The following is a 25,911-nucleotide window of genomic DNA, read 5'->3' on the forward strand; positions in this document are numbered from 1 at the left end:
CTCCTCCTCCACCCCCTCACCCACACGTCACCAACGTTCCCTAAAATCCCCTAAATAAGGGATCATATGACTAAAAACATGACAGGGATTCCCAGGGGTTGGTTCCACAGATAAAGGTCCCTGGTGACCCTCAGAATATCATGCACATCAATAAACTCATGTTAATGCTCCTCAGGGAACCCTAAATTTGTTTATAATCAGAATTTATATATTTTTTCTTCTAAAACCAGCTCATTATAGTTTAAAAACACATTCAGGCAAACATGCTTTTAGAAGATGTTCTTTAGGAAGAGAAGAGGTTTGGTGACATGTGAGTTGCAGTGGGAATTGGCTTGTAGAAAGGCATCATGCAGAATGTGGTTGGAGTTTTTCAGGGATAGATGGTTTTGAGATCAATCTTTTCATTGTGGAGTCATCCCGTCGTAAGGTCAGCTATAGTCCAAGGCCTTGATGTGACCTTAAAGGAATAATCAATGGTATTGAGTGCGCACGGGCTTAGGAGTCGGAGGTGGTGGGTTCTAATCCCGGCTCTGCCACTTGTCAGCTGTGTGACTTTGGGCAAGTCACTTCACTTCTCTGGGTCTCAGTGATGTCATCTGGAAAATGGGGATTAAGACTGAGCTCCACATGGGGCAACCCCTAGTTCTTAGAACGGTGCTCGGCACATAGTAAGTGCTTAATGAATACTGTTATTACTATGTGCACTCGAGTGCTATACAGACTACAATAAAGCAGAATTAGCAGACACAATTCCTGTCCATAAGGAGCTTACGGTCTAGAGTAGCAACGGACATTAATATAAATAATGTCTAAAAGGAGAACTCAACCCTCACCCATTTCCAAGTGTGGGGCAAACAAGCGCACACAAGCCTGGATTAGCTGATAAATTGCTGTTTTTTAGTAGTAGTAATTTATTAGTAGTACTTGTCCCCAGAGGCAGGATGTATGAGGCTCAACATGTCAGTGATTGAAGCTAGCATGATCATCCCACGTAGGTGATGCTTTTTTGATGCCAAGGACCAATGTCGATTCTTTTCTTCGTCTCCCTTCTGGGTCACCCTGACTTGCTCCCTTTATCCGTTTCCCTCCAACCCCTACTCTCAGCCTCACAGCTCTAGCGTTACGTTCTAGGATCTTCTTGATGTCTGCCTGACAGAGAAGCGGTGTGGCCTAGTGGAAAGAGTGCAGGTCTGGGAGTCGGAGAACCTGGGTTCTAATCCCAACTCTGCCAATTGCTTGCTGTGTGACCAAGGGCAAGTCACTTCTCTGTGCCCCAGTTTCCTTAACTGTAAAATGGGTATTAAATATTTGTTATCCCTCTTACTGAGACTGAGTCCCTTGTGGGAAAGGGACTGTGTCCAACCTAATTCACTTATACCTAGGTGAGCCCTTAGAGTCTGTGACACATAGTAAGCCCTTAACAAATACAATAAAAAATAATGTTATGGAGAAGCACCTATTCATCATTTATGGCAAGCTTATAGACAGGGTTTGAAATGAAGAATTCAGTTGCCCAAGGTCCTTGTACCTACCCTCATTCTCCAGTAGCCGAGAGTTGTTTCAGTGGTTTGAGGGCGACTATTCAGAATGGTGACCCGTATTCTTGTTTGTTAGCTTGGAATCACTCAATTGTAATTATTGAGCACTGTACTAAGCATGTGGGAGAGTACGATGTAATAGAGTTGATAGTCATGTTCCCTGCCCACAATGAGTTTACAGCCCAGGATGGGGGACCGGCATGGATATAAATTAATTACAGATACGTACATAAGTGTTGAAGGACTGAGGGAGGGGTGAATTAAGTGAGCAAATCCAAGTGCAAGGATGACACAGAAGGGAGAGGAAGTCGGGAAATGGGAGCTTAGTCAGGGAAAACCTCTTGGAGGATATGGGATTTTCATGAGGTTTTGAAAGGGGGAAAGTAGTGGTCTGTCATATATGAGAGGGGAGGGAGTTCCTAGGCCAGAAGAAAACATAGGCGAGGTATCAGGATCAAGATAGACGAGTTGGAGGTACAGTGACTTAGGCTGGTGTTTATCGGAGCTGAGCGAGAGAGCTGAGATGTAGAATGAAATCAAGGAGGTAAGATAGGAGAGAAGGTGACTGCTATAAAGCCAGTGGTAAGGAGTTGGTGGTGGTGGTGGATGGGCAACCACTGGAAGTTCTTGAGGAGTGGGGAAACATGGACCGAACAGCTTCTTAAGAAAAATGATCTGGCCAGCAGAATGAAGTATGGACTGAAGATGGTGGTGGATATTCTAGCAATTTGCCTCATATATTGCTGACATACCTTCTAGTTGACCTTTCAATTTTGCATTTCTACCTTATCATCTTCCATCATCACTGGCATTTATTGAGTGCTTACTGTGTGAAGAGTAAACTTCACAAAAGAGTATGCTAAACTCGTGGGAGAGTACAACAGACTGGGTAGACAAGTTCCCTGCCCACGGGAGCTCCTGATCTATACCTATTTCTTCTCTTTGAAGGACTAAATCCCTGCTACCCGGCATATGCTCCATGGCCTACTGTAGTACTAAAGGAAAGTGTCACACTATTTTATTTTATTTTTTTTAGCGTTCAAGCTATTTTTCCCTTGAAGGAATTCGACCCTGATCGTATGGAACAGATCTCTTCAGAAACGGTAGGCAAAAATAAAATTACTGCTTCAACTGATAAAATGTCACAGAAAAGTGGGTTTGGGAAGGCAGTTCAAGGTTAATCTATTCTCAATCATGTTGAAGAGAGAGTTAAAGTTCTTTTCTTTCTGCGCTGTGTCAGCTCGATAGGCTCTTTTCATGCCTTTTATGGTTCTTTTGCTGATGGGACATACATATTGTTATAAACATAGCTAATAGTGTTTTAATAGTTCAGTTTGAAGTAGCCAGTTGCAAGTTACACAGTACACAGACTTGGAAACTATAAACATGAAGAACCCTGGAATTTAATTACACTAATTTTATTGTACTTTTTCCTTCAAAAACTCGACTCTAATGATAGGGAGCCTCCATTAGAAGGCAGTTTAATAGAACAGCATGTTCTGTAGACTTTTTGAAAGGATGACTTTCAAGCTTCTTCTAATTTCATTAAGAAAGCCAGTGACTGGATTCAGATAAAATGAGTCAGGATTTAATCTACAGTCCTGTAGAACTGCTCAGCTAGTGAGGCGGTTCATTTTGGAGGGGTTAGATAGTCCAGAAAGTGATAGGATTGGTTCTAATTCTATCATTGGCATTTTGTGTGGTCTCAGCATTCAGTCGATCCGTGGAATTTGGTGAGCATTTACTTGTGTGCAGAGTACTGTACTAAACATTTGGGAGAATGCGATACAACAGAGTCGGAAGACACGTTCCCTGCCCGTTGGGAGTTTATAGTCTACAGGGGGAGATAGATGTTGAAATAGAATAGGGACATGTGCCTGTTGTGTGGTGAATATCAAGTGCTTAAAGGGAACAGATTCAAGCAAATGAGCAATGGAGAAGGGAGAGGTGAGCACTCAATAAAAGCAATGATTCATTTGATAGGGAGGTTAACAAGGAGCCTGATGGAGTAGTCAAGATGGATATGAGTGCTTGAATCAGTCTAGTTTGAATCTAATGACTTTTACTGATGTTCTGAAGGTAGAATGACAGGATTTGGTAACAGATTATGTGGGTTGAATGAGAGAAATGAAATGATAATGCAGGGTTATGGGCTTGTGACAGGGAGGATAGTGGTACTGTCTACGAGATGGGTAAGTCGGAGGGAGGACGGGGTTTGGGTGGGAAGATGAGGAGTTCTGTTTTGGACAGGTTAACTAGGTGGTGTCGGCAAGACGTCCAAGTACAGATGTCCTGAAATCAGGAAGAAATATGAGACTGCCGAAAAGGAGAAAGATTAGGGCTGGAGGGATAAACTTGGGAATCATCTGCATAGAGATGGTAGAGATGAAACCATGGGAATGAATGAGTTCTCCAGGGGAAGATGAAGAATAGAAGGGGACCCAAAAATGAGCCTTGAGGGACCCCCATTGTTAGGGGGTTGGAGGCAGAAGAGAAACCTCTGAAAATGAGAGGGGTCAGCTGGAGAGATAGGAAGAGAACCAGGAGAGGACAGTGTCAGTGAAGCCACGGATAGCCAATGTTCCCAGAAGAAGGGGATGGTTGAAAGTGTAGAAGGCAACTGAGTGGCCGAGGAGGATCAGCATGGATTAAAGGCTAGTAAATTTGGGTAGAAGGAGGTCACTGATGACATTAGAGAGGGCAGTGTCCATAGAGTGAAGGGGGTGGAAACCAGATTGGAGGGAGGCCAGATTGGAGGGGATTGAGGAGAGGAAGTGGTGGCAACAGGTATAGACAACTCACTCAAGGCGTTTGGAGAGGAAAGGCAGAAGGAGATGGAATGATAACTGGAGGGAGTTGTAGGGTCAAGGGAGAAATTTCTTTAGAGGATACATGAGCATGTGTGAAAGCAGTCGGGAAGAAGCTATTGGAAAGTGAAAGGTTAAAAATGGAGGCCAGGGAGAGGAGGAGGAAAGAAACAAATGTTTTATTAAGGTGCTAAATGGTGGGGTTGGAGTTGCAGGTGGAGGGGCTAGATTTTGAGAGAGGGTGGGAGATTGATACTTGATTTACTGCTGGAAGAGATGGGAGAGGCAGGATGAACAGGGGAGATTTTAGTGAAATCCTACCTGATGGTTTCAATTTTATCAATGAAGCATGTGGCCACATAACTGGGGGGAGAGATGTGGGAGCTGGGGGGATGGGGCTCTGAAGAGGAACTTAAATGTCTGAAACAGCTGACAGAGGGTATGGTAGTTTAAAGATGGAGAGACAGTGTTGCTCTGTGAAAGAGAGGGCAGAGTTAAAGCTGGCGAGGATGAATTTAAGATATGACCAAGGTGGCTGGATGTCTGAATTTCTGCCAGCAGTGCTCTGAAGCTCGTGCCCAGGAACGGCGGAAGGGGACTGTGGGTTAGTGGTACTATTTTGGCAGAGGAGCAGGAGCAAGGGAGTTGTGTTCAATGGAGAGGGTGATGACGAGGGAATCAATTTGTACCTCAACAGAAGATTGCTTGACTAGGGAGACCAAGTGGGGACTTGGGAACACTGAAGAGGGTCAAAAGATCAGAAGTCTCTGAGAGGGAACCGGACAGATTTGCAGAGAGGGAGTGTGTAGGAGAGAAAGCAGGTGAAGAGGTAGTGGTCGGACAGAGAAAATATAATGAAGGTGGTCTAGCGGAAAGGGAGCAGGCCTGGAGTCAGAGGGCCTAGGTTCCAATCCACTTGCCTGCTGTGTGACCTTGGCAAGTTACATAACTTCTCTGTGTCTTTTTCCGCATCTGTAAAATAGGAGTGAAATACCTGTTCCCCTACTTAGATTGCGAGCCTCATGTGTTATTGTTCCATATGATTTTTTTCAAACCCTGCTCTCACTACAGCGCTTGGCATATAGTAAGTGCTTAACCAATTCCTCCTCTGCCTCCTCCTCGTTATTATTGTCAGTTTGTCAGTAAAATGGAGCATTAATCATTATAACCCAGAGAGTTGTTTGGAAGAATGACTAAAGTGTAAAAGGAAATGGAAATACTGCCCGCTGCAGACATTTTACCATTTTTAGGTCTATTATTATCTTTGCAGAAGACAAGTCAGCTTGATAGGCAGCAATCAGAAGTGGGGTAATTGTCTTGTCTTGTGGCAGAGGCTTAGGGATAAATCATGATCCTAAGAGGAAGAAAGGAAAATAGCACCAGACACTATGGGTAATAATGCAATGTGGCAAGAGGGGACACTTACAGGTGCACAATGTGGAAATGAGTGCCAAGCCTGCAACGATCTCATTAGTTACGCCCGTTTGCACCGCTAATATCACTGACAGCAACATCACCTTCAAAAACAAACATCTTCCTCTCTCTCCAGTCACACGTGCACACTCAGAGTTGCCTATGCAGGAGAGACATTCCTTATTGCCTTTTTAATGGCATTTGTTAAGCGCTTACTATGTGGCAAGCACTGTTCTAAGCACTGGGGCAATTACAAGCTCATTGTGAGAAGCAGTGTGGCTAAGTGGAAAAAAGCTTGGGCGTGGGAGTCAGAGGATGTGGGTTTTAATCCTGGGATCTTCCACTTGTCTGCTGTGTGACCTTGGGCAAGCCACTTCTTCTATGTGCCTCAGTTACCTCATCTGTCAAATGGGGATTAAGACTGTGAGCCCCACGTGGGACAACCCCAGCATTTAGAACAGTGCTTGGCACATAGTAAGCGCATAACAAAATACCAAAATTGTTATTAATCAGGTTGGACACAATCTGTGTCCTGGGGGGCTCACAGTCAATCCCCAATTTCCAGATGAGGTAACTGAGGCACAGAGAAGTGAAATGACTTATCCAAGGGCACACAGCAGACATATGGCAGAGCTGAGATTAGAACCCAGGTCCTTCTGACTCCCAAGCCCACGCTCTATCCACTAGGCCATGCTGCTTCTCCAAATCAGCTCACCTTTTTTTGACCCGCATGGAGAGGAATGCCAACCAACTATTTAAACAACCATTCTATTCTCCATCTACACCCACTACCTTAGAGAATTCATTTGGTCCCTTGGCTTCAACCCTCCTTCCTGCCCCATAGCACTTGTGCATATATTTACATATTTTGAATTCTGTTCATTGTATTAATGATGTGTATATATCTATAATTCTATTTACATCGATGCTACGGATGCCTGTTTACTTATTTTGATGTCTGTCTTCTCCCTTCCAACTGTGATCCCGTTGTGAGCAGGGATTGTCTCTATTTGTTGCTGAATTGTACTTTCCAATTGGTCAGTTCAGTGCTCTGCACATAGTAAGTGCTCAATAAATATGATTGAATATGAGGATGATTCCTAATGCTACATCTCTAGCACTGATCTTTTTCCTTCTCTGCAGTCCCATATTTCTTCCTGTCTTCAGAACAACTCTACGTGGTTGTCCCTCTGACACCTCAAACTTAATATCTCTGAATCAGAATTCCTGATTTTCTCATCCCTGTAGATAGCACCCCCATCCTCCCTTTCTCCCAAGCTGGAATCTTGGCATTATCCTCTACTCTTCTCTCTCATTCAACCCTCATATTCAGTGCCACCAAATCCTGTTGGTTCTACCTTCACCACACTGCTAAAAGTTGCCCTTTTCCTCTCCATCCAAACTGCTACCAAGTTAAAACAAGCACTTCTCCTGTCCCACGTTGCCAACTCCGTCAGCCTCCCTGCCGGCCTCCCTGCCTCCTATCTCTCCCCATTCTGGTCCTGACTTCCCTCTGCTTCCTGGAAATCCAGTGGGAACAAGGCAATCTGAAGTACGGGATTTCAGGCCCGGCCCTTGCCTACAGCTCTCTAGACTGTAAGCTCATTGTGGGCAGGGAATGTGTCTGTTTATTGTACTGTACTCTCCCAAGTTCTTAGTACAGTGCTCTGCACACAGTAAGCACTCAATAAATATGATTGACTTAATGGATCGTTTTTCTAAAATAAATGTTCAGTCCACTTTTCCTCACTCTTCAAGAACCTCCAGTGACTACCCGTCCACTTCTTCATCATACGGAAAGCCCTTACCATTGACTTTAATTAATTAATGTTGGTATTTGTTAAGCGCCTGCTATGTGCAGAGCACTGTTCTAAGCGCTGGGGTAGATACAGGGTAATCAGGTTGTCCCACGTGAGGCTCACGGTCTTAATTCCCATTTTACAGATGAGGTAACTGAGGCACAGAAAAGTCAAGTGACTTGCTCACAGTCACACAGCGGACAAGTGGCAGAGCAGGGATTCGAACCCATGACCTCTGACTCCCAAGCCCGGGCTTTTCCACCGAGCCACGCTGCTTCTCCAAAGCACTCAATCACCTTTCCCTCTCCTACCTTAACTGTCCAATTTCTCCCTACAACCGAGCAGGCTCACTCTCTTCCTCTTAGACCAACCTGCTTAATGTAACTTGATCTCATCTATCTAGCTTCTGACCCCTTGCCCACGTTCTACCTCTGGCCTGGAACTCCCTCCCCCTTCATATCTGGCAGACGATCACTCTCCCCTCCTTCAAAGCCTTATTAAGAACTTTATTAATTAAGAGGGATTACTTGGAATCCCCAAGTAAGTCCTCATTTTGCCCCCAGTTCCTCTGCCTTCTGAATAGTCTATGCCCTTGGCTCTGTACCTTTTAAGCACTTGATATAATAATAATAATGCTGGTATTTGTTAAGCGCTTAGTATATGCAGAGCACTGTTCTAAGCGCTGGGGTCGATATAGGGTCATCAGGTTGTCCCACCAGGAGGCTCACAGTCTTCATCCCCATTTCTAAGATGAGGGAACTGAGGCCCAGAGAAGTGAAGTGATTTGCCCACAGTCACACAGCTGACAAGTGGCAGAGCTGGGATTCGAACCCGTGACCTTTGACTCCCAAGCCCAGGCTCGTTCCACTGAGCCACGGTCTAACCACCCCCAGCACTTGTGTATATATCTCTAACTTATTTCAGTGTCTGTCTTCCCCTCTAGACTGCAAGAATCTTGTGGGCAGGAAACATCTCTATTCAAATGTACTCTCCTAAGCACTTAGGACAGTGCTTGGCACACAGGAAATGCTCAAATACGAATGAGTGATTTTATGATTAATTTAAGCCACTTGTCAGCTTTGTGACTGTGGGCAAGTCATTTAACTTCTCTGTGCCTCAGTTACCTCATCGTAAAATGGGGATTAACCGTGAGCCTCACGTGGGACAACCTGATTACCCTGTATCTACCCCGCGCTAAGAACAGTGCTCTGCACATAGTAAGCGCTGAACAAATACCAACATTATTTAAGATCCTTGATCAATAAGGTGGACAATATACATAGACATTGAAAGCTAGCCATAGATTGTGTTGATTTGCTTGAAACAGATATACTTTAGAGCTTGATCTATGTAGAAATTGTCACATAGCCTACTTTTAAATGAATTTGTTGGGGAAGGAATTCCTTTTTGTTCCCTTTCTTGCTTTATACATAGAGGAAGAGATTGCAGGATCCTGAGTTTGACCTTGTGAACAAGGAAAGAGCCCTTTTTTGTCCCCTATTCTTGACCCCATCCTTGACTTTGCAACTCCCTCCAGTTATCTCCGCATCTCTCTCCCACCATCCCTCTCCAAACTCTCTGAGTTGTCTGCACCTGCTGTTTCCACAGTCTCCATTTCTTTTCTTGACGCCCTCGAGTATGGATTCTCCCCACTGAACTCCACCAAAACCTCCCTCTCAAAGGTCACCAGTGATCTCCTTGTCAAATCCAACTGCCTCTACTCCATCCTAATCCTCCTTGACTTCTCAGCTGCCTTCAACACTTCAGACTAGACCCTTCTCCTGGAAACATTATCCAACCTTTGCTTCTCTGTCCTCTTCTGGTTCTCCTCCAATCTCTCTGGTCACTCATCCTCAGTCTCGCGGGCTTCTCCTCTGCATCCCACCCCCTAACTGTGCGAATCCCTCAGGGCTCAGTTCTGAGTCCCCTTCTATTCTCCATCTACGACCGAATCCCTTGGACAATTCATTCACTCCCAAGGCTTCAACTGACATCTCTATGCAGACGATTCCTAAACCTTCATCTCTAGCCCTGATCTTTCTCTTTCTCTTCACTCTCAGATTTCCTCCAGCCTTCAGGACATCTACACTTGGATGTCCCGCCAGCACCTCCAACTTAACATGTCCCGAACAGAACTCTCGGGACGCTGATGTTCGCTGTTATAAAATCATTTGAATTCTTCCAAACAATGTCCAAGGCCAGAAGAAGGGGAAAGTGACCCAGATCTAGAATTTAGGACTTCAGGATTCATTGAAATTTTGGAAGGATTGTTCAAAGTGCATGCGCCTTTCATTTGCAAATTTCCAAGTCAGTTTTCTTAACTCTTAAAGGAAATCGTTACTATACTCCAGTAGAATTCTTTAACTCAATAATAATGGAATTTACTAAACCTTTACTAGAAGCCAAGCACTCGGGCAGATACAAGATATGGTCTTAGTCCCTGTCCCACACAGGGTTCACAAAGAGGTAAGGAGATCATTTTACAGATGAGCTCAAGTACAGAGAGGTTACATAACTTGCCTGAGGACACACAGCTAACCAGTGGAGAGCTGGAATTAGAACCAGTCCCATGTTTTTCCCATGAGAATGTACTGTGTTGTGAGTTTGGCTATGATTTAGTCTTTAGGGCACATTGAAGCCTGGGCTAGTCATGCCTTTTTGAACTGTTCCACTTCCACCTCAACTCAGTGACAAGAGGTTATTGACACTTTGATTCACTGCGGCATCTGTGTTTGGTGATTTCTCCACTTGCTGGACTGGACATCCAGTACAGATTGGATTTTTCCATTTCTCCCAGAATGACAACCTATGAATTTCAACCCTCCCCATTAGAGGTGACACACTTGACTGCAAGGATTGCTTTAATTTATCCATGGAATAAGGAGAGCAACAAAAGTTGACATCTCTGGGCTGATCAGCCAAGAATCAGGGTGGAGAACAATTGTTGGAGATTGAAAATGGAGTATCCCATAAACTTGAGTTGGAAATGGAACAGCATTATAAATGTGAAATGGTGGCATTAATCCAAGCAGGATTTCAAAAGGTAAAGGGTTAAGGTTAAGATTTGTGATAGGAATAGGGCTAGGATACTCAAAATTGTTGGCTCTTTATGCTCTGTGTCAGTCAATGCTACATCCATCTATTTAGAAATGTGGGAAAAAAGGATTTGCCTAATCTGAGGCTATTGATATAATGTCTTTTCTCAACAGATACGTTTTTTCTGTTTTTCATTTTTTAATTTTTATTCTATTTTTTTAGTGAATACTAAAAGTGAGGAGGAGAAAAAGGAAATCGAGCTTGCTGGAAAAGACCCTGCAGAAACAGGTCAATTCATTTCACGTGGATAAATAAACCAAAAAATATCCCCGGGGGGAAATCTCAGAGAACAAAGCTATTTGTTTTGTTCTCAAGACATGGGGCCATGACAAGAAAAATGGGGAGCTTGAAATGATGAGGATTCAAGCAGTGTGAAATAACAGTGCAGAACCACTCTGGGAGAAGAGATTAATAACAAATAGGAAAAAAAAATAGCAAGTAATGGAGACACCAGATAAAAGGGTCTAGAAAGGTTCAACTAAACTTGGACTAACTATGCAGTTCTGTGGCTAGGGAGGAGGTGATGAAATGGTGGGTCTGAAAATTGATGGCAGTATGGGAAGCCAGGGATCAAAATGGAATAAGTTAAAATATAACCTCCACTGGAATGGAGACAATGTGGCTGTGCATTCTGATGAGTCCAGTGGTGAGACAAATAGGGAAAGCTGTCAACATCTCTCTGCTGTTAAGCTCACTGTGGGCAGGGAGCATGCAACAAATCTTTCATTGTACTTTCCCAAGCGCTTAGTACAGTGCTCTGCACCCAGTAAATGCTCAATATCACTGATGCTTCTGCCGCTCTTAAGATCAAGAGGAGCCCAGAGAGCTGACTTAAGGGCCTTTTCAAGAAGAGAAGTGTGTCTCTTTTCCTTTTTTCCCCATTCCCTTCTGTGTCGGCCTGAATTGCTTCCTTTATTCACCCCGTCCCCAAGCCCCGTAGCACTTAGGTGTATATCTGTAATTTATTTATTTATACTGTCTGACTTCCCCTCTAGATTGTAAGCTTGTTGTGGGTAGGGAATGTCTGCTTACTGTTGCTTTGTACTCTCCCAAGTATAGTGCTCTGCAGAACAGCAGAGCAGAACAGCTCTTTTCCCTCATCAGCCCCTCTCCCAAGTCACAGAAAGGAGGAGACTTGCAGCCCATCAACAGTGATAGTTGTGGCACCTGTTAAGGGGGCCAAACACTGTGCTAAGCTCTGGGGTAGGTACAGTACCACCAGATCAGACACAATCCCTGCCCCAGAAAGGGCTCCCAATCTACAGGGAAGGAGAAGAGCTATCTAATCCCCATTTTGCAGATGAGGAAAATGAGGCCCAGAGATATTAAGTGACTTGCCCCGGGTCACACAGCAGGAAACGGGCAGAGCCAGAATTAGAACCCAGGTCTTTGGACTCCCAGTCCTGTGTTCTTTCCACTAAACCGCAGTGAAGATTCAGGGGCTCAGAGTGCTTATCTGCCCCAATATTCCTACCTGGAATTTTCCCCTCTGCATTACTATTTGGTACTTTCCACTATTTTAAACTGTTCACTTTTAGGCAAAGAACATTCGTAAAGCTCTTATTTGTGAAACTGAAAATATTCTCTGAAAAAGACTTTGAATTCTTGGCAGTAAAGGTGCAGTATAAATTTAATAGCAAAACTAGTTCAGAAAAGGTGATGAAAAGCGAAGCACCAGTCAGACTTTAGATAATCCCAAGAAAGACCCAAGCCCCTATTTAACAGACCTTATTAACTCTTCTTGCCAGCTAATATGGAATGGCTCTCCCTCTAACATTTTCCACATTTATCTCTCACTTCTGGAAGACCTTGGCCAAGGCCCTAGAGGCAATATTAATTTTGTATGAAGTTCTAGTACAAATAAGTGCAAAAAGTGGGTCAAATGCTCCATAAATGTGGAGAGCTTTCTGTGTGCAGAACACTGGATGAAGCGCTTGGGTGAGTACAGTACAACAGACGTATTAGGCATGAGAGAAGCAGCGTGGCTCAGTGGAAAGAGCACGGGCTTGGGAGTCAGAGGTCATGGGTTTGAATCCCGGCTCCGCCACTTAGCTGTGTGACTTTGGGCAAATCACTTCACTTCTCTGTGCCTCAGTGACCTCATCTGTAAAATGGGGGATGAAGACTGTGAGCCTCCCGTGGGACAACCTGATTCCCCTGTGTCTACCCAGCGCTTAGAACAGTGCTCTGCACATAGTAAGCGCTTAACAAATACCGACATTATTATTACCCATTAGGGTTGGTTGTTTGAACCTGAAGAGAGTCTCACTTGGGGTGAACTAAAGCTAAGAACGCTCTAACAAACCAAGTCCATTAACCCGTACCCACGAGGGCTGGATCTAAACTCATATCGGCTTTTATTTTAATGAATCGCACGGTATTCTGGGGAGGGGAGATAGGATCTGTTGCATTCAGGCCAACGCTTTGCTCCTTCATTTTCAGCGCAACACCCTTTGGAATTTGTGCTGATCGGTGGCCACTGGGCTGATCTGCCTCTGCCCGATCCAACTAAGGCACCAGGCACCTTTCTATCTGATATTTTGGCTTAAGTGTCCAGCTTCTTTCTGGCTCCTACCGCCAAGTCCAATGGTTCAGAAGTAGTGTCCATGTTCACAGGGACCTGGAGGAATCCATGTGTCCCCAGGAACATGCTCTGAGTTGGCAGCTATTATAATAATAATAATGTCGGTATTTAAGTGCTTACTCTGTGCAGAGCACTGTTCTAAGCACGGGGGGAGATACAGGGTCATCGGGTTGTCCCTAGTGAGGCTCACAGTCTTAATCCCCATTTTACTGATGAGGTAACTGAGGCACAGAGAAGTGAAGTGTCTCGCCCACAGTCACGCAGCTGACGAGTGGCAGAGCCGGGAGTCAAACCCATGACCTCTGACTCCGAAGCCCAGGCTCGTTCCACTGAGCCACGCTGCTTCCTGTGCTCAGTGTGACATGGGTAGCATCGTGTACCATCGGAAGGTCATGCGTTCTAATTCCTGCTCTGCCACTTGTCTGCTATGTGACCTTGGGCAAGTCGCTTCACTTCTCTGTGCTTCAGTTACCTCATCGGGAAAATGGGGATTGAGACTGTGAGCCCCACATGGGACAGGGACTGTACCCAATCCATTTTGCTTGTTTCCACCCCAGTGCTTAGTACAGTGCCTTGCACATAGTAAGTGCTTAACAAATACCACAGTTATTATTATTACCTGCCAGTCTTCCTAGTCTCGAGAGATGATCCCGAGCTCGCCAACGCTGGAGTCGGGAGGAAGAGCAGGGACAGGAGAGTGACAAAATCCAAGCGACGCTATCTCAGTGAAATGGGGGTTTGATTGCAAACATCTTGAGGCCAGGGATCATGTCTACTAATTCTCTGGTATTTCTCCAAGTTATTATCATTATTATTATTATTATTTTGGTTATTGTTTTTTTATGGAATTTGTCCTCTAGCCTGTAAGCTGCTTGAGGGCAGAGAACAAGTCTACCAACTTTGTTATACTGTATCCTCCCAAATGTTGAATACAATGGTCTACACAAGTAATTGCTCAACAAATACCACTGATCAGGTACTTAGAATGCTAGACACTTAGAGCCGTATTCTTTAAGCACTTGATTCATTCATTCAATCGTATTTATTGAGCACTTACTGTTTGCAGAACACTGTACTAAACGTTTGGAAAGTACTATTTGCCCCACAGCAATTGGGTGCGTAGCCATAGTTGATTTAAATTAATGTCTGCCTCTCCCTCTAGACTTTAAGCTCCTAGTGGGCAGGGAATGTCTACTGACTCTGTTGTACTCGCCCAAGCGCTTAGTACAGTCCTCTGCAGACAGTAAGCGCTCAATAAATACCACTGATTGGTTGAAAAGTGCTCTGGCCCAGTCAGAGCTCAAAAAGAACTATTGATTGATTGGCAGGCTCGCGGGATATATCTTGGCAAACATTTGGGGTGGGTAGATAGTTGAGCTTTTCACTTGCCCTATGTGAACTGCGTAATGAAACACAGTTTGGAGAAGAAATTAATTCCAGGAGTGTGTTTGTTGGCTGTAAACATGGTATCGCTCTATTTGGCGCTAAAGCTTCCGGTTGTATTGTCTTAACTGAGTGATGGAGGAAGCAGAGATCGAATGTTTGCTGGGCAGGGGAAAATTTTACATGTCTATCGTGAAAGAAGGTTTTTGGACCTCTCTGTCAGACTGGCTAAAATATCCAGAAACTGTGTTACCGTTATGAATCAGTAATATCTATTAAATATTTTTGCTGTGCAGAACACTGTACAAAGCCTTTTGGAGAAAACAAAAGAGCTAGTAATAATAATGATAATGATTATGGTATTTAAGTGCTTATTATGTGCCAGGCAGTAAGTGCCGGGGTGGATACAAACAAAATGGGTTGGATACAGTCCCTGTCCCACATGGGGTGCTCACTCTCGATCCCCATTTTACAGATGAGGGAACTGAGGCCCAGAGAAGTTAAGTGACTTACCCAAGGTCACTCAGCAGCCAAGTGGTGGAGCAGGGATTAGAACCCATGACCTTCTGACTCCCAGGCCCGGGCTCTCTCCACTAGCCCATGCTTCTTCTAGGCAAGATTCCTACCCTCAAAGAGCTTAGTATCTAGCGAGGAAGGTTTGCTGAAATCAATTACAAGTAAGAGTTGCAACAGAGTTTAAGCACATGTACATAAGTGCTAAGAGAAGCAGCGTGGCTCAGTGGAAAGAGCCCGGGCTTGGGAGTCGGAAGTCATGGGTTCGAATCCCAGCTCCGCCACTTGTTCATTCAATAGTATTTATTGAGCGCTTACTATGTGCAGAGCACTGTACTAAGTGCTTGGAATGGACAAATCGGTAACAGATACAGTCCCTGCCCTTTGACGGGCTTACGGTCTGTCAGCTGTGTGACTGTGGGTAAGTCACTTAACTTCTCTGTGCCTCAGTTACCTCATCTGTAAAATGGGGATTAAGACTGTGAGCCTCACGTAGGACAACCTGATGACCCTGTATCTACCCCAGCGCTTAGAATAGTGCTCTGCACAGAGTAAGCGCTTAACAAATTCCAACATTATTATTTATTATTACTGGGGAGGACTTGGGAGGAGTGAGTGAGAAACCATGTGCGTAGGTGATATGGAAATGCTGTAATGGCAGGCAGGGGAGGGACAGACGGGATTGAGAGATGAGATTAATCTGACAAGTGAAGGCTTCCCGGAACTCGTGATTTTAGAAGAGCTTTCTGGATGGGGAAAGTAGCAATCTGGCAGATGTGAAGTGGGAGAGTTTGACAGGAAGGAGAGCCTGAATGAGAGGCCAGCAGTGAGACTCAAGGGTGAGTGTCAGTCATATTTACTGAGTGCTTTCTGTGCGCAGAGCCCTGTACTAAGAGCTTGTGAGGGTAACAATAATTATAATTCAGTATAATGAGGCAGAGCGTGCTTGAGATCGACACTCAGTGTTTGACAAGATGAAATAATGAATTTTTTTTTTTATTCTTGCTTTCCTATTGCTCCCAAGTGTCTTCAGATCTCAGTCTCCCTCTTTTCCGCATCTTCAATCTCTGTCCCTCTCTTCTGATTGCATAAATTGTGGCAGTTAAGTGCTTACTATGTACTAAGCACCAGGGTAGATACAAAATAGGCAGGTTGGACACAGTCCTTCCCCTAAATGGGACTTGCGGTCTAAGCAGGAGGGAGAACAGGTATCGAATCTCCATTTTACAGATGAGGAAACTGAGACAGAGAGATATTGAGTGACTTGCCCAAACTCTCCCACAGTAGGTAAGTGGCAGAGGCTGGATTAGAACCCAGGTCCTCTGACTCCTAGGCTTGCTCTCTTTCCACTAGGCCATCTGCTTTCCATAAACTAACTTAGATTGGCTTACAGCCAGCACTAGGCTATCAATTTCCAATTGATTTGGTGCAGTGTGAGAGGACAACTAATCAATCGATCACTCAATCGCGATTGACTATCATTGTATCTATTGAGCGCTTACTATGTTCCGAGTACTGTTCTAAGTGCTTGGGAGAGTACAATACAACGGAGTCAGTTGGACACATTTCCTGCATACAAGAAAGCAGTGTGGCCCAGTGAAAAGAACACAGGCCTGGGAGTCCTAGGACCTGGGTTCTAATCCTAGTTCTGCCACTTGTCTGCTGGATGACCTTGGGGAAGTCATTTAACTTTTCTGTGCCTCACTTATGTCAACTGCAAAATGGGGATTAAGATTGAGCCCCATGCGGGATATGGATTGTGTCCACCTGGTTAGCTTGGATCTACTCCATCACTTAGTACAGTGCTCAAAACCTATTAAGCGTTTAACAGATACCATTTAAATTCAAGACCTTAAAGTCTAGAAGGGGAGACGGACATAATAAATTACAGATATGTCTATAAGTGCTGTGGGGCTGAGAGTGTGGTGAATATTAGTTGCTTATCGTGGCTCAGTGGCAAGAGCCCGGGCTTGGGCGACAGAGGTCATGGGTTCGAATCCCGTATCTGCCACTTCTCTGCTGTGTGACTGTGGGCAAGTCACTTCACTTCTCTGTGCCTCAGTTCCCTCATCTGGAAAATGGGGATGAAGACTGTGAGCCTCACGTGGGATGACCTGATGACCCTGTATCTCCCCCAGTGCTTAGCACAGTGCTCTGCACATAGTAAGCGCTTAACAAATGCCAACATTATTATTATGTGTATAAGTGCAAGTACAGGGTTGACACAGAAGGGAGAGGAGGTAGGGGAGAGGAGAGCCTAGTCAGGAAGACCTTTTGGAGGATTTGTGATTTTTAATAAAGCTCTGAGGGTGGGGAGAGTGGTGGTGTGTCAGATATTAAGGGGGAGGGAGTTCCAGGATAGAGGGGGGTTGTGGGCAACGGGTCGAAGGCGAGATAGATAAGATTGAGATATGGGTTGGTGGTAGAGGAATGAAATGAGCGGGCTGGGTTGCAGTAGGAAATCAGTGATGTAAGATAGGAGAGGGCAAAATGATTGAGTGCTTTAAAGCCAGTGGTTAAGATCATTTAGGTCCCCCCCAAGCGAGCATCCGAAGGTTTGAATTCTCTCGCTTTGCTATCCTCTATGAGGTCCTAATTCTCCAGATAACACCCTTCCCATGTTCAAGTTTCATGCACTTTGAAGAAAGTTATCTCTCTCAAGCTCTCAAATCTTCTATCAACAAGAGTTATATATAGGCCATTGACCCCACTCTGCCAAAAAAATTTTCTTCCCTACAAATTCTTTGCATTTTCCAAGTAGAAAGTGAGAGGTTCTCCAAGTGAACTGTTCTTGGACTGACTAGATTTCTTTTAACTTCGCATTCTATTTTTGCTGTCCTTGGGGTTACGGTCATTCTAAGTCATCCCAAATCATCATCCTGCGGTCCAACTTGTTATAAAGGCAAGCGGTTTGTAATAGGCCCTTTTCCTATATTTCGTCCCGTGCTTTGTCTTACAAAAACATTGTCAGCTCAATTTATAGCTTGGTTGTCAGCTCCTTTGGTAACATTCCGTGTTTTATGATTAAAATTGGCTATGCTAATACAAACTACCATTGTTCCGATCCAAATTAGACCATTTTTTGCTGGGTAATCTTAGCTGAGCATACCGTCCAAATTAGATTAGTAAATTTAGCTTTTACTAAAGTGAAAATGGGGTGCTTTGTGTCTCGGACCTCCTTTGCGTGTTGTCCTTTTCACCCCTTCCGTCATCACCAAAGTGCCTCAAGTCTACTAAGCACTGGACCCTCCCTGCACATGTCTTCTCTCTCTCTCTCTCTCTCCCCCCCCCCCCCCGTTGCCCCTTGCAGAAGCAGAGGGTGGGTGAAGGAGGATTGGGTCATCATCAAGTCGTCATCGTTGGGTAAATCTGCTGAATTTTATCCACCAACTAAATTCCAAATTGTTGCCTTGGGAAAGAAGGCTCTCCTGATGTTTAGTGGTAAGAGAATCCTTTGTTTCCAAGCCAGGGTGGAGGCGTACTCCATCTCTGTTCCTATATTGAGGATGATGGTTAGCTTAAAATATGGGAGCCTTAATAAATAAATGGAAACAATGAGAGAAGCATGGCCTAACGGGTAACGCATGGGTCTGGGAGTTGGAAGGATCTGGGTTCTAATCCCAGCTCTGTCACTTGTCTGCTGTGTGGCCTTGGGCAAGTCACTTAACTTCTCTGTGCCTCTGTTCCCTCATCTGTAAAATGGGGATTAAGACTGTGGTGTGGGCAGTGACTGTGTCCAACCTGATTTGCTTGTATCTACCCCAATGGTTGTACAGTGCCTGGCACATAGTGAGCACTTAAATACCATCGTTGCAAATAATTCATGTACCTAACACGTGTGTGTGTGTGTACCTATATATCTCTATAGATATGCCTATAGATTTATATATCTAGCTCTATGTTTGCCTCTCTAGATATATCTATTTACATAGATATCTCTCTATAAATATATTTTATATAGTCTGTGTATATATATATGAAAATAAACTTTAAGGAAGTCTACAGGTCTGGTGAGAGGCTGTAAGTATGGTGATAGTGTGATCATATCAAGCTGAAGAGCTAGAAAACTGTAAACGTGTCTATAATTTTTGCCAACTTTATGAGGTCTTAACCAACTGATTATATCACATCTAACTTTCTGAGCTAGAGCATCTTTAAGTCCTGTTGAACATGAAATTGCAAGACAGTATCAGCCAAGAGTGAGGTCTGGGAATACAGTCAAACCAGTACCATTTAAGCGATACTTCTTGCCACCCATTTTTGGGCAGGGAACATGCCTATCGATTCTGTTACGTTGTACTCTCCCAAACAGTAGAGTGCTCTGCACGCAGTAAGTGATCAATAAATATGATCGATTGACATGTGAGGAGAATGGATGATCTAAATGGCTGCTATTGGGTGAGACAAAATGGAGAATATGCAAGTAAAGAGGGCAGAGAATCCACCTGAAATAGAATTATCTTTGAACCAAAGATGCTATTTGCTGTTTTTTGTGGGAGAAAGAGATGGAAGGAGATCAGCCATTCTCTATAAACTCCCACTTTCTCCCATCCCACTAGCCACTCAGTCTCTGACATTGCCTCCTTGGGACCCAGATTTTAAGACCTTTGCTTTATCCAGGGCTACATTCACCCTTCCTGGTGATTAATTGCAAGGCTTCTCTCCCCTTCCCCCCTCCCCAGCCCCTTCTTCTGTCCCCCTCTCTCCCCTTCATTCCCCTTCCGTCCCCTTCCTTCTGGTCTCCTTCTTTAATTTAGCAGAGTTTTCTTCTTGTCTCCCTCTTGTACGAACAGAGATTCTCCTTCAATTAAATAATCAGCTTCATTGTTTAAGAATCCTTTCCCCAAGCCAGCTGGCTGGTGAGGGCTTCTCTTTCAGGGTTAGGTCTCTCACCCTGCCATAGTTTTCTCTAATCATTTTGGCACCATTTTGCCCTGTTCCCTGTCAGGTTTCCCCAAGTGGGACTTGGGAAATACTTGTTAAACTGAAAAAACAAAAATCAAGTCAGCCTAATTCACTGCTTTAACTTTTTCCCAGACAAAGGAACATATTTAATTCAACCAGTTGTGAGCTTTGGCTCCATTCTCATCATTTTGACTTTCTCCTTGTCAGAGAGCTGGAAATAATGATTTACTCCTGTTCTGAGAGAGGGATGAACACTTTATTGGCTCTGAACACTAGGTGAGCATGTTTAGGAAATCAGGACAAATGAATCATCTGAAAATCCCAGCCAGAAAGAAAGATTAGAAAAACGTCCTAACTTGTAAACATAAAATATATAGCCCAACACTGAGTTTAGGAAACCAGTTATCCTGTCAGAAATATACATCGAAAGCCACGAAGTGCTAAGGGTGAAAATCACCTCATAGTAGAGCGGAGACTGAGGCCCAACTGTGAAATGGGGTGAGGGAAAATGGCAATAGCCGAAAGACTTTGGTCATTGATGCTCCTTACAGGTGAAGGGTCATAATCAATGGTATTAAGAGCTAATTGTGTACAGAGCACTGTCCTAAACATTTGGGAAAATGCAATATAACAGGGTTGGTAGACATGTCCCTTGCCCACAAAGGGTACGCAAGCAGTACTGTTTGGAACTGCAGAGCTTGCTCTATTGAGGTTTCATCTATATTTTTTGAAGACATTAGGTTTACCTGAATAATAGAGGCCACCTTGAGAATTGACTGAAGGAACTTTGCCCCATATATCTGTGAGGAATTCATATGCTTTGGTGCCCCAAAGGGATACTAAACAGTCTCTCCCTACCAGGAGATCCCCCCTTGTTGCAGGACTGGCTTCTCACAGGGGCAATATAAGCAGCAGTTTCCTTATACTCCCCAAATGGCCACGATTTAGCACATTAATCAATCAGTGGTATTTATTGAGGGCTTACTGTTTGCAGAGCACTGTAATAAATGCTTGGGAGAATACAACACAATGATATAACGGACACATCCTCTGCCCACGGTGAAGTTGCAGCGAGAGTACAGTATAAGAGATTTGGTAGACGTGTTCCCGGCCCACAAGGAGCTTACAGTCTAGCTTCAGTCTAACAAGATGACATCCAAATTGGACCTTCCTAAAAGGGCTCCCGCACATGTGCGGAGTCCCTGCCACCTCCCTATTTTCTCTGATACGGTGCATGGTTGGTAGCCATTTTAGCAAGGTAGAGTTTCTCCAGTCATACTCTGCTTCCTCCTCAACCCCAAAATAAGGTCACAGGATCCTTATGAAAAGGTTCGTCAATGTATTTAAATATGTGCTGAGGAACTGTGGGACAGCTGGTCTCCCTCCAGCCACTTTTTCCACACTTTTTCAGGGTTAGGCCTCTCACCCTGCCACAGTTTCGTCTAATCATTTTGGCACCAATTTGCCCTGGTCCTCATTTCCATTTGTCTTGGGAATTTCCCTCTGCCAGAGCCTGTTTTGTACACAGCCTGCCCCAGAACAGCAGAATCCTGGAACACAGATCAGGAGCATCTCTTCCACGTGCCGTGACTTGGGTGCTATGTTTTGCCCAACTGTCATCAGCCCACACCTCTGTCCTTCGTCCCTGCTCACTCCTCGAGGGGCCCTAGGACAGAAAAGCACATGCTAGGACTCATAAGAGAAACAACATGGCTTAGTGGATACGGCTTGGGGCTGGGAGTCAAAAGGACCTGGGTTCTAATCTCAGCCCCACCCACTTGTTTGCTGTGAGACCTCGGGCAAGTCACTTAACTTTTCTATGCCTCAGTTACCTCATCTGTAAAATAGGGGTTAAGGGTTTGAGCCCCATGTGGGACAGGGACTGGGTCCGACCTGATTAACTTGCATCTACCCTAGTGCTTAGAGCAGTGCTTGGCACGTAGTTAACACTTAAGTATCGTAATTTATTATTATTATTATGAGCTTCTCCATGAGAGAGAGCCTGAGCCTCCTACATGGTTAAAGGAGGAGCAGCATGGACTAGTGGAGAGGACCCGGGTTCTAATTCTGGCTCCGCCACTTGTCTGCTGTGTGACCTAGTGCAAGTCACTTCACTTCTCTGTGCCTTAGTTGCTTCATCTGTAAAATGGGAATTCAGTGTCTGTCCTCCCTTATACTTAAGTCATGAGCCCCATGTGGGACAGGGACTGTGTCTGACCTGATGATTTTTTAATCTACCAGAGTGCTTGTCACAATCAGTACTAATAAATAAATGAGAGAAGCAGCGGGGCTCAGTGGAAAGAGCCCGGGCTTGGCAGGCAGAGGTCATGGGTTCGTATCCCGGCTCTGCCACTTGGCAGCTGGGTAACTGTGGGCAAGTCACTTCACTGGGCCTCAGTTCCCTCATCTGTAAAATGGGGATGAAGACTGTGAGGCTCACGTGGGACAATCTGACGACCCTGTTTCTACCCCAGCGCTTAGAACAGTGCTTGACACATAGTAAGCGCTTAACAAATACTAACATTATTAAATGCTAAAGAAATACCAAAATGATATTGATAATTGTTGCTGGGGTAGGTTTAAAATAATTAGGTCAGATAAAATTCCTGTCACACTCAGAGCTCATATCCTGGGTCTTGCCCAGTGTTGCGTAGCAGGCAAGTGGCAGTGGGGATTAAAACCCAGGTCCTCTGACTCCCAGGCTCACACTCATTCTTTCTACTAGGCCAAGCCGCTTCTCTTGTCTAGAAGTATGATCTCATGGATGCTGAACCTTTAAGTTTCCATTGTAAATTGCATTCAGTTTGAAAATTAAATATATGGGTCCCACACTGGGGCCATTATTTATTTTGAGAATCATTACATGAAACTTCATTAGGATACTGAAAATCCATCTTCGAAAACTGTAAGACAACCCGACCATTCTGGGATACATTTTTAGATCAAATGACATGAAGCGGTTGGAATTTTACCAAACGCGTTATTTAAAGCAACACCATCACCCCAAAGGCATAGTCAGCCTTGTGTGGCAAGGCAGGGTCACCAACACTGAGATCCCAGAAAACTGTCAGCCCACAAGTGCGGAGGCTCTGCTTCACAACACTGCTTCAGTGGATGGGACAAGGGAGGAGAGGGCATGATAACAGGAAACCCAAGCAACTGATCTATGATGCTCGGGTGTGAACCTGTCCTAGCAGGAGTTCAGAGCAAAGGTTTAAGGCAGAATGAAGCATACGTAATACCCAACAACATGGAAGAGCAGGAGATTTATTGGGCGTGTATTTGTTTCAAAATATGTTTTGGGAAGGACCCCAACTCCTAATTGGACAGCAGATGGAATGGAGCCAACTGCCAGGTGGGCGGGAATTGTGTAGGGTCAACAGGGCAGGAGAAGAGAGTTGGCTCTTTCCAGCTACTGACAAAATCATTGTTGACTGCTTTCTACCAGGTCATGCAGCTTTGTGATCAAGAAATGGATGTAGAAGGAGGTTGATTCTAAAATGAAAAATTAATCTATAACAACATCTGAGCCAATGCAGCAGATTTGGGAAGAGTGAAAAATGAATGCATCACCTTGCAGGAGTGATAATGAAGAATCCAGTTGTACCTGCAGGTCAAGTGAGATTGGGAGGTCTTTTTTAACGTGATGCCATTGGGTCATCTCTGACCCAAAGTGATACCATGGAGAACATCTCTCCCAGAATGCCCCGCCTCCATCTGCAATCGTTCATTCAATAGTATTTATTGAGCGCTTACTATGTGCAGAGCACTGTACTAAGCTCTTGGAATGTACAGATCGGCAACAGATACGGTCCCTGCCCTTTGACGGGCTTACAGTCTAATCGTTCTGGTAGTATCCATAGAGTTTTCTAGGTAAAAATACAGAAGTGGTTTACCATTACCTCCTCCTGCGCAGTCAACCCGAATCTCAGCCTTTAGCTCTCTCCCATGCCGTTGCTGCCCAGTACAGGTGAATTTTGACTTGTAGTAGATTACCTTACCCTCATTAAACACTTTGGAGTGTGCAATTCAAGATTTGGAAGGCACATTTCCCACCCACGAAAAGCTGGGGAAGGGCTAAATGCACTTCCTTGGGAAGGGGTTCCTGCTCCGATTTCTTCTGGAGAGAAAAGTAGAAAAGTGTATTTCTTCCCACTTAATTTCCTTTTTATATTTTATCTTTCATTTCTTGGGTCCAGCTATCTTAATTGATTTTTCTCTCTCTTTCTCACCAAGATTTTTCGCCTCCTGGATATAATTGAATATTTTCTGGAGCTTGGTTTTGCATGAGAGAGTGAACCAGTGAGGCTGATTTTCCATCCCTCTGTGGGTGGAGAAGGGGCTTGTATGCGGGTGAGCCAGGAAGATTCCCCACACCTGGACATGGGGAAGAATAGTCCTCCAACGCATCCACACCGCAGTGCTTGTTGCTCACGGTATGTGTGTGTCTGTGTAATCTCCTTAGCACCGATGTCAGAAAAGGGGCATGGCTAGAAATATGATAGGGTCATTGTCAGCGAGCCTGCCTGTCTGTGTTTTCTGGGGACATTATTGTTGGCAGTGTCCACCTGGGTGCTGGTTATTTGTAGGGAAACCTGGCTACTGAATCCTGAATCCCACCTTCAAAGCCCTATTGAAGGCCCTTCTCCTTCGAGAGGCCTTCCCTGACTAAGCCCTCATTTCCTCTTCTCCCGCTCCCTTCTGCGGTGGTCACTGCCCTTGAACTTGGATATGCTCCCTTTTATTCATTCCTCCTTCAACCCCACAGCACTTATGTAAATATCCAGAGTTTATTTATGTTAATGTCTGTCTCCCCCTCTGGACTGTAAGCTCATTGTGGATAGGGAACTTGTCTATCAACCCTCCCAAGCGATCAGTACAATACTCTGCACACAGTAAGCCCTCAGCAAATACTTTTGACTGAATCCCCGTGGGCAGCCCAGGTCCTCACCTCAGAGCAGGGGAATGCTTTCTGCCCTGCTGTGAGCAGTCCCCGAGAAGCAGGATGGCTTAGTGGAAAGAGCACGACCCTGGGGGTCAGAGGACCTGGATTCTAATTCTGGCTCCTCCACTTGTCTGGTGTGTTACTTTGGGCAAGTCATTCAACTTCTCTGAGCCTCAGATACCTCATCTCTAAAATGAGGATTAAGACTGAGCCCTGTGTGCCCAACGTGATTATCTCCTATCTCCCCCATTGCTTAGTACAATATCTGGGGCATAGTAAGCACTTAATCTGTTAACATATAATATTGGTTATATATATCCAGGCACATAGAGAAGAATGGAGTTCACTGTTCTCCGTGGAAATCGATCTGAACTGTTTCATTTTCAAGAAGGAGTTTGTTGCGAGTGCATCCTTTGCCAGTGAAAACGAAAGGAAATGTTCAAAAAGGTAAAAAAAATCTTTGAATGAAGGCAGCGATTTAGAGGAGGGTCTAGAAACTGCATAATTAGTCTTGACAATATCCTTGAGCAGTAGGCAGATCTTAATTCCATTTTGTAGATTACCAAGCGAACTCCAACCTAGTCCAAGTGGGGATGGGGGCGGACATTGTGTTTCCAGGAAGGGTGGACACCAAAATCTTGCACTTTCTCCAGACTTCTGTACAGCTCTACTTGGAAGTCCTACCAACACCTCAAATTTCATATGTCCAAAACAGAACTCCTTATCTTCCATTGCATTACCATAGCATAGTTCTGTCATTCACATTTATGCATGAACTTGTACTAAAAATTAAGAGATAAATTGATGGCAACCTGATTTTTGGGACACTCCTCATTTATCTTTACATTTGCCCTTCCTTGTCCCATTCTTTTCCCCTCCCACACAATCTGCCCTTGGTTTCTGAAGTCCTTGTTTCAATTATGGACCC

Source organism: Ornithorhynchus anatinus, chromosome 7 (genome assembly GCF_004115215.2).
Source record: "Ornithorhynchus anatinus isolate Pmale09 chromosome 7, mOrnAna1.pri.v4, whole genome shotgun sequence".
NCBI classification, from domain to species: Eukaryota; Metazoa; Chordata; class Mammalia; order Monotremata; family Ornithorhynchidae; genus Ornithorhynchus; species Ornithorhynchus anatinus.